This window comes from Schistocerca serialis, chromosome 3 (assembly GCF_023864345.2).
Source record: "Schistocerca serialis cubense isolate TAMUIC-IGC-003099 chromosome 3, iqSchSeri2.2, whole genome shotgun sequence".
Taxonomy (NCBI): Eukaryota; Metazoa; Arthropoda; class Insecta; order Orthoptera; family Acrididae; genus Schistocerca; species Schistocerca serialis.
The window spans coordinates 975,042,116-975,057,865 of NC_064640.1; the positions used below are offsets into that span (position 1 = coordinate 975,042,116).

Here is a 15,750-nt window from a genome sequence, read left to right on the forward strand (position 1 = left end):
TTTCATAAAGCACTGCCAGATATGCAAGACAAGTCTTGAATATGTGGTAACAGTGAAGTGTTGAAACATCAGATGATAAAGCAGAAATTGTGTTGGTTTCTCCGCAGGTGCTAAAAGTTTAATTTTGTTCTTGAGGGAATGGAAAATGCAGTGGAACTTCAAGTATTGGTTTGCAGTCAATAAAGAGTAAGATATGTAAATTTCAGTTGGGATTGCCTTTATGAAACTAGGTTAAAGAGAACCAATTAAACTTTAATGCTTGAGTATTAGCTTGATACAAAGACCACATTAAGTTCTTCTGTACAAAATTGCAACTATATATATACAAAGATGGGATAGTTATACTGTCTGTTTAAAATAAGATCCACAAGGAATTTTAGTTAAATATCGACATCACATTACACCTTCTTCCCCTTTTAAATTATTTCCTCGCCCAAAGGATTACTCTAAAAAATGAAACCTTAGATGGCAGTGAAAGAATGCATAACAACATTCAAAATGCCAAAACTGCAAAATTTCTTGATGTTTCTCATCTTCATTGGCCATTCAGATAGTTGACTATCCCCTTTAGGCAGTCTGTATGGTGTTAGCTTTCCAAAACTTAATGTGACATAAAGGTGTCTCCTGATGAACTCAAACCACTGCATGCTGCTGAAGTGCCTCTACAATAAAAAATTTTGCGCCAATAGACAATGTCCCGTGTATAAAAATGACACCTGTGTAGAATTAAAATGTAACCTTAAACATAAACTACTGATGCATTTCCCCATTTGTAGATAAGGATATTGAAAGCTTGGAACTTCAAATGCTTATGGGGGGTGGGTGGGGGTTTGTTGAACAAAATTATGTACCCTCACATAAGTTTTCCAAGAGCACACATTTTCCATTTACTGAACAGATAAGTTTTGCATCTTTTTTACATGTATTTAGTTCTTGTAAGTGAATTTCAAATAGGCTACCGATGAAAAACGCATTTGCACCACCTGCCAATGTTGTGTAAATTGTGAACAATTTTGAGTTCTTTCAAAATTGCTACAGTAAAATATCATCAAAACAGGTAAGTTTAGCCATAATTTTTGTAATTCAAATTTATTCCATTTTCCACAATTTATGAAATTTGTGGCCAACATACTCCTGATGGCAAAATGTTTTGATAACACTTCTGAAGAAGGTATTAAGACACCAGTCACCTTTGACCACATTGATCTGTTAAGCTTTCCTTAGTCATGCCTGTAATAGGAACAAACTGCTCCTAATTTAACCAGTCAGCATCTAGTCAGTATCAGCACATGTGAACTGGTGTAATGGTTCAAACATTCATGTAGTTTCATTGTTTTTGCATGTTCCTTGGATTATATTTGCAACACTGGCCATGATGAGGAACATCAGTGCAATCAGAAGATAAATTTCCTCTGTGGAAACGGGGTAAGGCTTTGAGATGTATCATCGCTTGTACTCGGTAAGGTCCTTCGTACTTTAGGAAAAATGTGTGTGTCTCCCTCTTCAGGGCAGAGCTCTGAAGATGCTGTTTTACTAGAACCAGGTCATCGACCTTGTATTGAGGTTTGATAGCTTTCTCATTATGTCTGTTTACTCATTGTTGTGCCCTTTCAACTAAGTTCTTAGAAACTATTGTCTGATTAAGTCTGTAATCCACAGAAGGTTGTCCCGGCTAAGTAAAACATTTAATAAGGGGTTCTCCCACAAAGGGTTTGAATGTTACTTCCAAAGGTGTTAATCCAATTGATAAATGTGGTAATTCATTTAAAATAAGCTCAAAGTCTTTAACTTTCAATGCCCTTTATGTATGTTTTTCATGGTAATAGGTGCAGCACAATTTCCCAATTTCTTTCATAACCCTTTCACACGGATTGGAAGATGGATTATAGTTGGAGATTAATACTTGGCGAACGTCTTCCCACACTAAAATTTCTTTAAATTCATTACTGACAAACTGTTGTCCATTGATTGAAATAAATAGTTTTGGTTTGCCTACCTCGAGAAAGCATTGTTGCAGACAGTGAATCATGGTTGGTGTATTTGCTTTCTAAATAGGATACAAGTTAACATACTTCGACCAACACTATACGACGGCAAAAATGTACGATACTCCTCCCTTCCCTTTCGGAATTGGTCTGAAAAAATCCGCTGCGGTAAGATCGTGAAATGTCTTAGGAATGATTGGATACATTTTGTACGTAACATGAGTGTTACTCTCTTTTACCTTGTGGCATGTTTCACAAGCTCTAATTAAAGATGCTACTTTATGTCTTAGTTTCTTAAAATAATAGAACTTATTCATGTGAGTGATACATTTCTTTACTCCAAAGTGTCCATATCCAGTATGAACATACCACACCATCTCGTCCTCCATTCAACATCGGGATGCATAAACGCCACTGTCGAGATGTTATACTGTCTCTACAAAATAAATTATGCCCTATAATTTTCCACCTTCCTGCTTGATCAAGAGGTAAGGAATTCTTGTTACACACAGCATATATTTCTGTAAAGTAGGGATCATGATGGATGTTTTCGGTTATTCTTTGAGCCATTTCTTGTACCCTGTTGTGCGGATATTCTACTGTCATAAAATTAAGCACAAAAATTACGCTGGGTCCTTCCATATGTTTTAACTCTTTCATGTCCACATGCAATCTAGACAAAGTGTCAGGTACAATATTTTCAGAACCTTTTACATACATTATTTTAATGTCATATTCCTGAAGGAACACCATCTACCGCATTAATCTACTATGTAATAACCGACTAATTAAAAAAGATAGAGCTTGATGATCTGTATATACATGGATTTCTGTTCCCCATACTAGTGTTTGGAATTTTTGGATACTCCATACTACTGGTAATAGTTCTTTTTCTGTGGCTGTGTGGTTTAATCATGTTTGTTAAGACTCCAGCTGGCAAAAGCTGTAGACTGGTGATTTGTACTTTCCAGGCGCCTCTCTCCTTGGAAAAGTTCTGCTGCTATACCATAGTCGGACGCATCTGTTGATATTTTAAATGGCTCACCCATAACCGGATGGTGTAATACATGTGATTCTACCAGTGCTCTTTTTACATTTTCAAACACATCATTGGCCTCTTGGTCCCAAATCCATGGTATTCCCTTCCTTAACAAAAGTAAAAATCTTGGGTCGCTCAACTCTTGACTTCGTATATATCGTCTATAGTATCCAATCATTCCAATAAATCCCTTCAATTGTATTATATATCTAGGGGGTGGACACTCCTTAATGGTCTCTATACGTTCCAGATCAGGCTTAATTCCCTGTACTCTTACAATATGCCCTAAAAACTTAAGCTCTTGCCTCACAAAGTGCGAATTGGGCACTTTTACTGTAATACCTTTTCCTTTAAACCTTTTCAGGGTTTTACTCAACGTCAGGCAATGCTCTTCCCAGGTAGATGTGATTGTTAGTGTATCATTTACATGTATTATTAAATCCTTTGACAATTCCGTTCCTAATGCCTCGTCCAGCGCATGTATAAACACATATACTGAGATATTTATCCCGAATGGTAACAATTAAAATGATATGATTTTCCATCAAATATAAATGCTGTACATTTCTTTGATTCAGGATGTAACCAAATTTGCCAATATCCAACAGTCACGCCCATCGTGCTAAAATACTTTGCTTTCTCAAATTTGGACAATAATTCATCGATGTTAATGGGTCTTTCTCGTTCTGTCTCTATATGCTTATTCAAAGTACGTGCATCTAGTACTAACCGCACACCTCCTGTAGCCTTTTTTACTACCACCACAGGGTTATTCAAGATGCTAGAGCTGCGTTCTATAATGTTATTGTCAATCATCTTGTCAATTTCTTCCTTAACTGCTTCTTTTAGACTTACCGGTATTGGATATGGCCTACAGAAAAATGAAGTACTATCTTTGATTTTAAATTTACATACATAATCGCTAATACTACTGGGAAGATCGGAAAATACTTCTCCATAGTGCATCAGAACTTTATACAAATCTAGTTTTTGTTCATTGGTTAATATTGGCAATTCATTTACTTTGCCCTGTACGTCAACACGATGTGACACATAACTTACCTCTTCAATCTCTGGTGACAATTGTGCTGTCACTGTTAATTGTAAACATTGATTCTCAATTGTCTGTTACCAATATAGCCATCTGTCGCAAACGGTAAACAATATTTGTAGTCACCTTTACCAAAATACAGAAGATTCTCCTCAAAATTTAATACGACGTTAAATTCTGATAGCAAATTAGGCCAAACAACACATCCCTATTGATATTTTATATATACTAACAGTGTCTGATGAAATGGAATATTCTCAATATTGCAGTTCACCTGGGTCTCGTGTTTTAAAACTTTGCTCTTTGTTCCAGGAATACTGGCTGTATACACTCCTGATACTGGTAATAGTGGTAAGTGATGTTTAGTTCATAATTTGCTAAATAAAGCGCTAGAAATAAGTGACACTTCACTCCCAGAATCTATAAATATGTTAACTTCAAAATCCTCTACTTTTTCCATTATTATTGGTTGTGGATTAATGGTAGTTAAGCTCAGTTCTCCACTAACAACCATTCTTTGGTTGGTATTTTATGTGTGAAATTAACATACTTATTATGGACTAGGCCTCCTAATGTATTTCTATGACCTGGGCCCTAGCCCTGGATCCAGATAGCACTAAGTTTTCCTCATTATCGGTAATCACTGGTTGGTTACCGAATTGAAGTATTACATTACCACTTTGTACTTTATTACTGCTTGGTAAAAATTCTTGCGATGTCACTGGGCCTATATATAAAGTTGGATGCTTCTTTTGGTAATTACCATTACCATTACTCCTATTACATTGGTGTACTCTAGCAAAATTAGCCTCATGTTTTCTAAAATTATTACTACTATTCCTTATATAAGTCTGATTTTCATTGTGGTGTATGCTCCCGTTACGGTACTTGTTCAAAGCATCAAGTGCATACACAAAAGACAACAGTTCTTCTACAGTTTTCCACCCACTACACAATATATCATTCCTGGCATTAATGGGTAAACGTCTTATTAAAATTTGAACTAATCCTTCTTCCTCCATGAGCTTATCTAAGTACTTCGAACATATTAAATGCCAGTCGAAATACTCTCTCATCGTACCCCACACACTGTTATAATCCTTAGGGTCCCACAAATCAGATATTAATTTTTCCTGGGTGCTTGCCCAGGATGAAAAGTTCTCGATGTTCACTGTGCCCCACTCTGAAGCTTCTCCTGAAAGGTACCCTACTGCAAATTCGATCTTTTTTGAATCTTCCTAGTTTATCGGCAAGGCTTGGTTAAACCATTTCAGAAAATGAGTAGGATGCACCTCTCCATCTGGCTTAAACTTTGGCAACTGTCTGGATAGTCCAGAATTTGCCCCCGTTGTAAATCTGTCATTACTTCACTAGTTAACGCTACGCTGGGAAAAGTCACTCTATTATCTACTTTGTCCTGCATAAGTTTGAATTCTTTCCATAAATTATATATGCCTCTCTTAATATAATTAAGTTCCGAAGCTAAATTTTGAGAAACGTTGTCGGAGGTTACCATTGCATCAACTTTTCTATAGAGTCTTCTACCTGTTCCTCCAGATTACTGATATTTATTATGTCTGAAGTGGTTAGTTTCTCTTAAAATTTCTTTCCAAATTATCAACTCGCATGTTAATGCCTGCGATTTGCGACTGGACTATATGACTTAGTTTGTCCTGCTTCTCAACACTTTAAAGGAAAGTGTGTAATCTTTGTTTTACAGCATTAAATGTATAATTGCATACACTTTGAAATGATCCTAACTTTTCACCAAGTTCAGCTTCTCCATTATTACATTTGTCTTCAATATCGAATTCTGACTTCTGGGTCGACTTCTGAAATTGGTCATTCTGCTTTTGGTTAAGGTCAGTAAACACTTGATTCATCTGGATAGTCAAGGAATTACTTAATTCATTTTTTAAATCTAATAGCAAACTCTCCATTCTATCATTTAAGGCCTCGAATTTAGAACTAACCCTTCTTCCTCCATGAGCTTATCTAAGTACTTCGAACATATTAAATGCCAGTCGAAATACTCTCTCATCGTACCCCACACACTGTTATAATCCTTAGGGTCCCACAAATCAGATATTAATTTTTCCTGGGTGCTTCCAGCTTTTCACTTAGAGTTGCTGAATCTGCCTTCTGGTCATCTAATTTAGCATTCAACTGAGTATTCACCGAGTCTAACCTGTGACTTAAAGTAGTCATTTGTGCATTTTAAGCTTTGGTTAAACTTACTACTTCAGACCAGTCAGGCATTTCCCTACTCACTGTCATGGCCATGGCTGGTTCTGATATTTCCCAAATTTTCTGAGTATTATCCACATCCTTCTTACTTTTAGATCTAGTGATAATTTAAAAAATTCACCTCTGAGTATAATAACTATACTAACAGTCTATTTTTGAACAGTGTCCTTAACTTCACACTCAAATAGTTATTGTCTTTCGCTCAACCAGCGTAGAGTTTTAGGCTGCACCGGTGTGGAATCAGCGCTGGTGAACAGCACAGGCACCGGCAGTGTCGAAGGTTGGTTTCAGCATCACTGCCGGTGAACGGATTTGTAGTCAGCATCGGTGAGCAGCAGCTGACACCATTGGCATTGGTTGCTGGTTACGGCATCCACATTCCTGCAATGTGTATGAGGGCTGCTTACTCTCCACACTGGATCTTCATAATTGAATAGATCTCATCGTAACTCTTCTTAGTCTAAACTGTTCAGATTTTCCTTACATCTTGTCTTGTACGGTATTTATTAATGTTCACCCCTTTTTACCGTTTATGCAGAATCCAACTCTGCAAAACAATTTCCCTGTCTTGTTACTAGTGGTTGCTATGGCAACTCACAATATCTTCTCATCTTGATTTCGTTTCAAAATTCCTCTTTCTTTGAGCCCCGATCACGTCGATCGCCACGTTCTAACGGTTTCGGTGACAAGAGAAGCGACAAAAAACTGGATTGCGAACTTCACACTTATCTTACTGCAGTTGACTTACTTGGAGTATTTAGCTGAGCCTCTTCTCTGGATACACAGCTGCGTCGATCTCCACAACTTCTCCGAAGAAATAATGCTGGTTAGAGGAATTAAAAAACACACTCTCTCTTGAAATAATTTGGTACCCTCATAATACTTTAAGTTCAGATATATTTTCATTTCCACAAGTTTCACATAATCATACAAACTCTTGCAAGTCACCTGCATTGTTAACCATTAGATACTATTAAATATAATTACAATGTGGTGGGTTTAATAACCACCAGATATTTAAGACAGGTCTTGCTTCTAGCAAGTCTAACACCAAGATTAAGTAAGAGTCTCTAGACAAACCATGTTTCAGTTGCCTATAACAACTACAATTATTCAACCACCAAGGAATAACACGTAATTACTCCTTGTGCTTTCCATACAGATTCTATGGCGTGAGCGGCAAACTCTTGTCAGCGTCGCTCGTCTGACGCAACTCCCGTCCTCCCACGACCAACGTCCATCCTGCATACACAGACATGTGTTGCGCAGTAAAAAGGCTCTCTCTCACACTTATCTTTAAAACATCGCACGTTTGAGGTAGCAGCAGGTCAAGCGGCTCCAGAATTTATGTGGAAATTCTAGAAGTGGCCAACCGTGTGCTCCTCGGTTTTGCTCTCACATCAGTTTACTTTTTGGTGCACAAAGCGTCATTTTGCAGTGGCTGCGGAGGACACGTGCCGCATAGTGCTGACGGCTGTGAGGGGAGTTGCGCTGCTGCTGAACAACCCATGCCACCAGAGGAAAGGCGGCAGCAGCCACCTGCGCCTGATGAGGGGGCAGAAGCAGTTGAGGTTTGTGGGACAACAGCTTCTGAGACTTAGACCCCGAGCAGGATTCAAAATCTGGATCTGCTTCTTAAAAGTAACTCGGAAATATTAAGGGGTGCTTTTTAGGAATAGTAAATCTTTGTTAGAAAGAAACAGTTTTCTCATTGACAAAAACATGAAATGAGTGGTCAATAAAACTTAGTAGCAAACATTCCAGATAAAATTATATATAAGTGGCAATTTCATGATGAAAACTACCCATGAACTTTATAAATCCAGAAAGTGCACACGGCTATAAAAAAGTGAAATGAGTAGCATGTTAATCCAGGGTGCATACACCCAGGCAACCAAAAAATCTGGAAAAAAAAACACGAATTTTTTTTAGAATATGGGAATTTTTCATTTAGTTTTCAGTTAAATTTCTGTTTGTTGGTAACAACCAATACTTCAACAACAACAAAATTACTTTAGCCACTACCATAGGATAATCCTGTAGCAATAAAACATAGAGAATAACACAAAAATAAAACTTTAATTGCAAAGAAAATGTGCCATTTATTACAAGAAAACAATGTGCACACAAAAGCATCTGCTGACAGCAAAATGCCAAAGGCTTCATGATGACTACACAATACTTAGTAATAACAAACTGCTTGCTGTGAGACTGACAGAACAGAGCAGAAGTTTTTACGACCAGTGTTTTTCCTTTCCACAGGTATGCCACCTGAAGGAGAAGCTCCGTGCTGTCGTGGTGGCGGCCGAATGTGGCAGCAGGATTGACAACATCACAGTCGATATACTTGTTTGTGAGTATACGAGAAGAAAGGGTAAATGTGCTGTCAGGTCTCACAATTTGTGTAAGATTGAGAATTAAAAAATTTCTTAAGACTTTCAAACTGGTGACAAAAAGTTACTCCAGTCTCATTTCCATTAGGAAAAGTAGTTAACTTTCTTGTAGCTCAACTTGAGGTGATTAGTGGGTTATCAGTGTTGTTAGCCTTCTTACATGAAGTGTACTTTATTCTTCACAATTTGCCCTACGTTTAGTGGGATCATTTTTTTAACCTAATCAGCTGTTCTCGAGACCCACCCGAGTGCAAAAATACTTTTTGTCCATTTATTGGAGATGGAAGACTTGCGTGTTGCTCCAGCAGCCAGAGGCGGCGAAAAGCTCACATGTTCAGTAGTCTTCGTTGTGTGTGTCTGTGACTCAACATCTCTGCCATATAGTGAGCAGCATCCTACCCTTTTCGTAATACATCAGAGTCCCGCTAATCTGAACACTGGTAATCCGAATGTTCGGAATAGAAGGGAGAACCGATAGAGGTACTCGGGGTACACTCCGCCACACACAGACAGGTGGCTTGCGGAATATGGACGTAGATGTAGATGAAAAATGTTGATCTGAGTACGGAAAACTGTGCGGTAAAATGCTGTACGTAGACACTATTTTCATTTACGCAGTACAGTAAACGTGTATTAGGAAAATTGGCACAAAAACATTAGGTCTAAACAATGCATAACAATGAAAGAAAAGCTGTCAAATTTACTAAAATACAGTGGACATTTTACCCCTACTTTTTAGATGACAAAAACTCGATCACTGTTTTTTGGCGTAATAAAGACAGTTCGGTAGATGACGCACAGTCACGCCGTCATCTCGTGAACGTCAAATCGGCAGGTGTAGCAGTGGGCTGTTGCTCCAAATAACGTAACACGAGGTCAAGGGCTATTGCTGCATCACTGTCTGGCACCGGCTCTCCTTTGCCCCTTTCGGGCACATTGCCACTTCTGTCACAGCGGTCCACTTCTTCCTGGTCTCGAGTCACAGCAGCAACAAAATTAGCGTCAGTAAGGTTGTGCCCCATCCGCTGCCACACACTCGTCTACGTCTCCTTCACTAGCTTCTTCACATCCGGGGATTGTCGGTATCATTTGTAGTAGATTTTCCATTCCACTTTCGACTAGGTTGTCCCGAAACTCGAGAGATATTCACAGTTTTCTCCACTATTTTCTCAGAGTATTTTCCGAAATATTCTGTTGTGCCTCAGTGGCCCAATAAACGACATCCTTTACATTGGTCTTTTTATTTTGTACACTAATGGAATGCTATAATCTTGGATCAGCATTCTTAAAAATTGTTTCCTGCAAATGGTTGCAGTACGTCCTGGTCCATCGGCTGTAGAAGTGGTGTAACATTCGGCGGCAGAAACTTCGGCACAGTTTCTCCGTCATGTAATTCCTCAGTGCTGGGGTGAGATAAATGATCTTCCTTAGTAAACCGTCGAACAGAGGGAACAGACTGGCCGTGAAACCATTTTGAGCAGCTTATCGTCCATCTGTGCTTTTTCTGGTTGCAATAATATACGGGCAGGGACTTCATGTTGCAGTTTTTAAAGGTTCTGGGCCTAGCAGATTTGCTGATCAGCATTAAAGGCAGCTTGTGATTACCAGCAGCATTGCTGCGTACTAATAAAGTTACACGCTCTTTGCCCATTTTAAAACCAGGAGCACGGTCTTCTGCTTTTGATGCCAGGCTTTTTGTTGGCAATGCGCTATAATTAAGGCCAGTCTCGTCAGCATTATATATTTGTTGGGGAGAATACTTTCCCTCTCTCTTCATTTTTTCAAACTCACCCAAGTATTCCTTCACTGCATCATGGTCAGAAGAAAGATTCTCTCCAGTAATTGTTAGCTGACGGATTCTAAGACTTTTTTGAATCTGTCCAACCATCCTGTATTCGCACTAAAAGACTCATCACCATTCGTTAACTTGTTCAGGTAAACAGCCTTCTCCTGAACCAGTGCTCCACTCAAAGAAGTTCCCCTTTCTCTTTCCTGCGTAAACCAAAGGGAAAGAGCTTCATCCACTTAATCATACTAGGACTGTTTCAAAATCTGCTGAATTTTGAGTGTTTTTCCCGAAGATGTTGCATAGAACTGTTCAAGCTATACTCGGTTCTTCTTCCAATCACAAATGGTTGCTTTACAACACCCAGTTCCTTTGCCAGTTTAGATACATTCTCACCATACTCTATCCGCTCCAAAGCATTCAGTTTTTCTTTGAGAGTTGACAGTGCACGTTTCCGTTTACTCATGACGAAAATACATATACCACTCCACCTGAACGAATACAGTACAGCAGTTACGTGTGCCAGGGATCGATAACTAACATAACCAAGCACTTTGCGAGCCAGCTGACAGTGCACTGACCTCAGACACTACAAAGGTCTCAACAATGCACAACAACAAGGACAGGGAGTGAGAGTTAGACATTGTTCCCACACTTGCTCCCATTTGTTACCATGTTGTACCCACTTATCTGCTTGGTATACTTCATTCTAGAAACTCATCACCGTAATTCTGGCTAATCCGAACAAATCGGTAATCCGAACAAGGTCCGGTCCCAACTAGTTCGGATTAACGGGACACTACTGTATTGTTATTATTCTTTCCTGGATTTTCCATTGTTTCATTGTGATTCCAAAGTCCATGATTTAGTGTAGGATTTTGAGTTTTAAGGAGATTGTAATATTTTTGGTATCAATATCTTGTTGGGACAGAAATTTTCCCTTAACTTTTAAATTTTATATGATTAGTGGAATAGTTAAATTCTTCCACTCATTGAGTTGTCGAAAAGTGAGTTGCACAGGCTACAGAAGCTGATCAAGATCTCAACATTTTGCTAACATATATTTGCACATATTTCCCTCACTCACTCAATAGCTTAAAGAACTCTGTCGTGCGCTGATACTTTGCACGTTGGCATAGCCTCACTGTACAGAAAGGAGTAATTTTTGTTCAAAATGACAGTGGACAGTCGTGTGTTGATCTCTAAAGCTTTGCAAAAAGAAGTGTTGCAGTTTTCACCAATGGCACTGGGGGATCGTTTGTATGAACCAGTTAGCACGTCGACACTGTACTTGGCAGGGTATGGACACCAAATAGAACAGATGACGTTACAGTGTCGTGTGTGTGGAAAATCAGTCTGTTCTGCCACAAAAATTTTGCCTCGAAGGTTTACCTGAAGTTATAGTGTCAGACAATGGCGTTCGGTTGACGTCAAATGAATCTGAAACATTCTGTGAATGAAATAGCATACAGCACCCCACTAGTGCACTGTTCCATCCACAGTCAAATGGAGAAGCGGAATGTTTTGTCAGAATCTTCAAGCAGCAGATGGCCAAACTGCACTCTGCACACATCAGGGATCAAGCATTGCAACTGTTTCTCACCTCATATCGTTCACACCCACGAGATGGACCATCGCCAGCGTAACTGCTTCATGGCCGCCGCAATCGCTCCACCTGCTCTACCCCCCTCAGCATTTGGTGCTGAAGGAAGGCCACAAGTACCACTTCGTGCCACATGATATTGTCCTTTACAGGGTTTTTAGCAGTGGGCGCAAGGCGAGATAGTCCGTCGACTTTTCGATTGCACGTATCTCACTTACGGTCCAGATGGCTTGCAGTGCCAACATCAAAATCGACTTCACCTCTGTCATGTGCACAATGACTTTGCAGTGTCTCTTTCCCCAGATTCATGGTTCCAAGAACAGTGAGGCCACAGGAACTGCCAGAGAGTGTCCTCATTACTCTGCAGGACAACCCCATGGAGACGGAGCGTTCGCCTCCTCTCATCCTACCGATGAAGCTGGACCTGCCCACACTGCAGCAGTCTTCATCTGGGTCCTGGCATCACGAGGTGGACGTGTACCCTCAGGAACCTTTTTCCGGGGGATGTTTCCGCCAGAGCACAGGCCGGATGGCGGGGTATGACCAGAACCTTGATGTCCCCTGCAGCCAAAGCTACTGGTCCCGCAAGGTGCCCACCCTCCTGCCTCCCCTGCCGTGGTCGCACTTCCTGAATGACGACGGTGTGTTGCTTTGGGGGGGGGGGGGGGGGGGGTTATGTTCCGGGGTATCGACAAACGCCAGCATGAAGATGACGTCAGCCAATAGCCCGCTGACTAGGGCTGCACCACGACAAGAAGATAATATAAGCGCTGCTCCTGCCAGCCTCGGCCGCACAATACTAGATCGCCAAGGTAGCAGACCGCACAGTAATAGCAGAGAGCACTATGGCAGTAATGACAGGGGATCCATATCAATTGCTTAGATTGACCTTGTATGCAGCAAAGGACTTCGATTTTTTGCATGTCGCCCATCGCTTGCGACACCATTGAAAATTGAAAGTTATGTATTGTCAAACTTTTTTATGGTAATAAACACTATTAATGTGATTTGCTTGAATTGTTGAATAGCTATCCGAGAATGCAGCATCCTTTAGGCACCCTATAAGCGATGAGTGAGCAGGACCCCTCACTCAGTGTACCTAGTGACTGAACTGTGGTAATGTTCCTATGTACTTTTGCACCCAGTCATAACACAAATACGTGACTTCTTGGGGAGATTCATTTCCATAATGTGTGAGGTCATCCAACTTAGCTCTCTGACTTCCTTCACAATACACATTAAAAAACTTGTATGATTGATGCAGTTTATATAATTTGAAGCACGTGGACTAGCTGCAGCAGAATACTTTGAAAGGATTGTTTCTCCCTCCTGAGACTCTGCTTTCATGTTCAGTTGTCTTTGTATGGCATTTGTTACATTTAAAAAATTAAAAAGGTGTCTTGTCACATATCCCAAATATATGATATTTTTCCCACACAATAAGGGTTACTTGTATTCAATATTGCCATCGTCTCTTTTTCAATGATTACAAATAAAACACACTACTTTTGCTTCCGTTCTGTAGACCAGAAAAGCATACAACCACAGCCCCAACAGGGTTAAGATAAATAGTGCACATATATGGAGCAACTGATGCTATTTACGCATGAAGACCGTGATATTCTAATTTTTGTGGTGATACAGCCCTCCTGTGCAGCTATTACAGAAGTTCGATATAGTACAGTGTTATACTGCCTCGTTAATCAAAATGAATACAGAATGAAATTTCACTCTACAGCGGAGTGTGCACTGATATGAAACTTCCTGGCAGATTAAAACTGTGTGCCGGACCGAGACTCGAACTCGGGACCTTTGCCTTTTGCGGGCAAGTGCTCTACCAACTGAGCTACCCAAGCACGACTCACGCCCCTTCCTTTCTTCCAGGAGTGCCAGTTCTGCAAGGTTCACAGGAGAGCTTCTGTGAAGTTTGGAAGGTAGGAGATGAGGTACTGGCAGAATTAAAGCTGTGAAGACGGGGTGTGAGTCGTGCTTGGGTAGCTCAGTCGGTAGAGCACTTGCCTGCGAAAGGCAAAGGTCCTGAGTTCGAGTCTTGGTCCGACACACAGTTTTAATCTGCCAGGAAGTTTCAAAATGAATATGCTGTCACACAGCAAGTATCACTTTTAAAATGTGAACATAAGACTTTCATTTTGAAAAAATAAAAATTGATCTTTGCATGAACTTTCCAGAACTATACACTACATCTAATTATCACAGCATAGAAATTAATCACTATATTTAACTCAAATGTTAGTCTAAACATCCACTACAAGGAAGAAGACACAACTATCATGAAAATTATATTTTGTTCCTCGAATATTCTTTTACCAGTCTCCCATGAAAAGACTCTTGAGATTTCACAAAAATGGATTTCTGACTTCTCACAGAATTTGAAGTACAAATAATAATAATAATAATGTTGATGATGATAACAATAATAATAATAATAATAATATCTTAGTATGCACCCTGTTTCTCACATACACATAACAGCTTAACTCCCATTATGGAACTGCAGTTCGCCCATCAGCAATAGGTACATATAAAACATACATATGTAGCAAGTTACACCCTTTACACCTGCTAAACAAGAACCACTCAGGATCTGATATTGGAAGGCAATCATTTAAAGAAAGACTGTGGTCATCAGCTCCAGTGCACTTAGTTTCAAAGATATGAATGTCCATCACTGAAATGAAATTGTAAAGAATGGACACAAACAGATGACACACACAGAAAATGAGAGAATTTTCATAGAAATATTCCTAATAAATCCATAAAAATCCAAAATCAACCACTATCTGTGCTTTACATTCCATTGGGCCTACAGCATAGTATATGTCAGTATAAGACATATGGAAATGAATTCTCCAAACCCAGCTGTAGTAAGGTAACATATACATATTTTTTTTAATATTCTACATAACAGACCTGATTCGGCCTACTGTCAGTATGAAGTGACCTGTGAAATTAACATTGGTAGGTTTATCTATACGTCAGTTGTGATTGTTTTATGTTTACATTTGTATTGGTACTTGCGTCTAATTAGAAGTGATGACTATATTGCATTTATAGTAATTTTTTTCCGTCGTTTCTTGGTAAGTATAATACTTTTTGTTGTTATGAAATATAAAATATATGTTTTTGTCAGATGTTCAGATAATTGAAGTTTACAGTTCTTTACTGCGATGTTATATGTTTAAGAAGTATATACAACTTCTCAGAGATGATGTTACATTGCATTGTTCTTACTATCCTTTAAATTTTATCTATGGTCTGTGTAAGTTTTGTTAACCATATGACTATTTCGTTTTGCATTCTATTAGGGCAATGAAGTTTTTGAGATAGTATTTATGTTTAAAATCTGTGTGTTCATTTAGAATTTTGTGCAGATATTTCCTTGTATGAATATAAATCTCCAGTTCTTTGAGAAAGTTCACAGTAAGTCCTTTCAGTATTTTGTGTAACTGTATATACTTTGAAAACACACAGCATCATAGTAAAGAACTGTGAAACTTGAACTGTCAAAATATCTGACAAACGTATATTTTATGTTTCCTAACAATAAAAGTATTATACTTATCAGGAAGTGACCAAATATATATAAAACACACACACACACACACACACACACACACACACACAC

The 15,750-nt window shown here is 39.2% G+C and overlaps 1 non-coding gene across 1 annotated transcript; it reads right to left on the reverse strand.

Annotated features, from left to right (window-relative positions):
• Positions 1-13,886: 13,886 nt before the first annotated feature.
• Positions 13,887-13,961, reverse strand: Trnal-caa (transfer RNA leucine (anticodon CAA)). Its single transcript has one exon. It is a non-coding gene; the product is annotated as a tRNA-Leu (tRNA).
• Between the last annotated feature and the right edge of the window lie 1,789 nt (positions 13,962-15,750).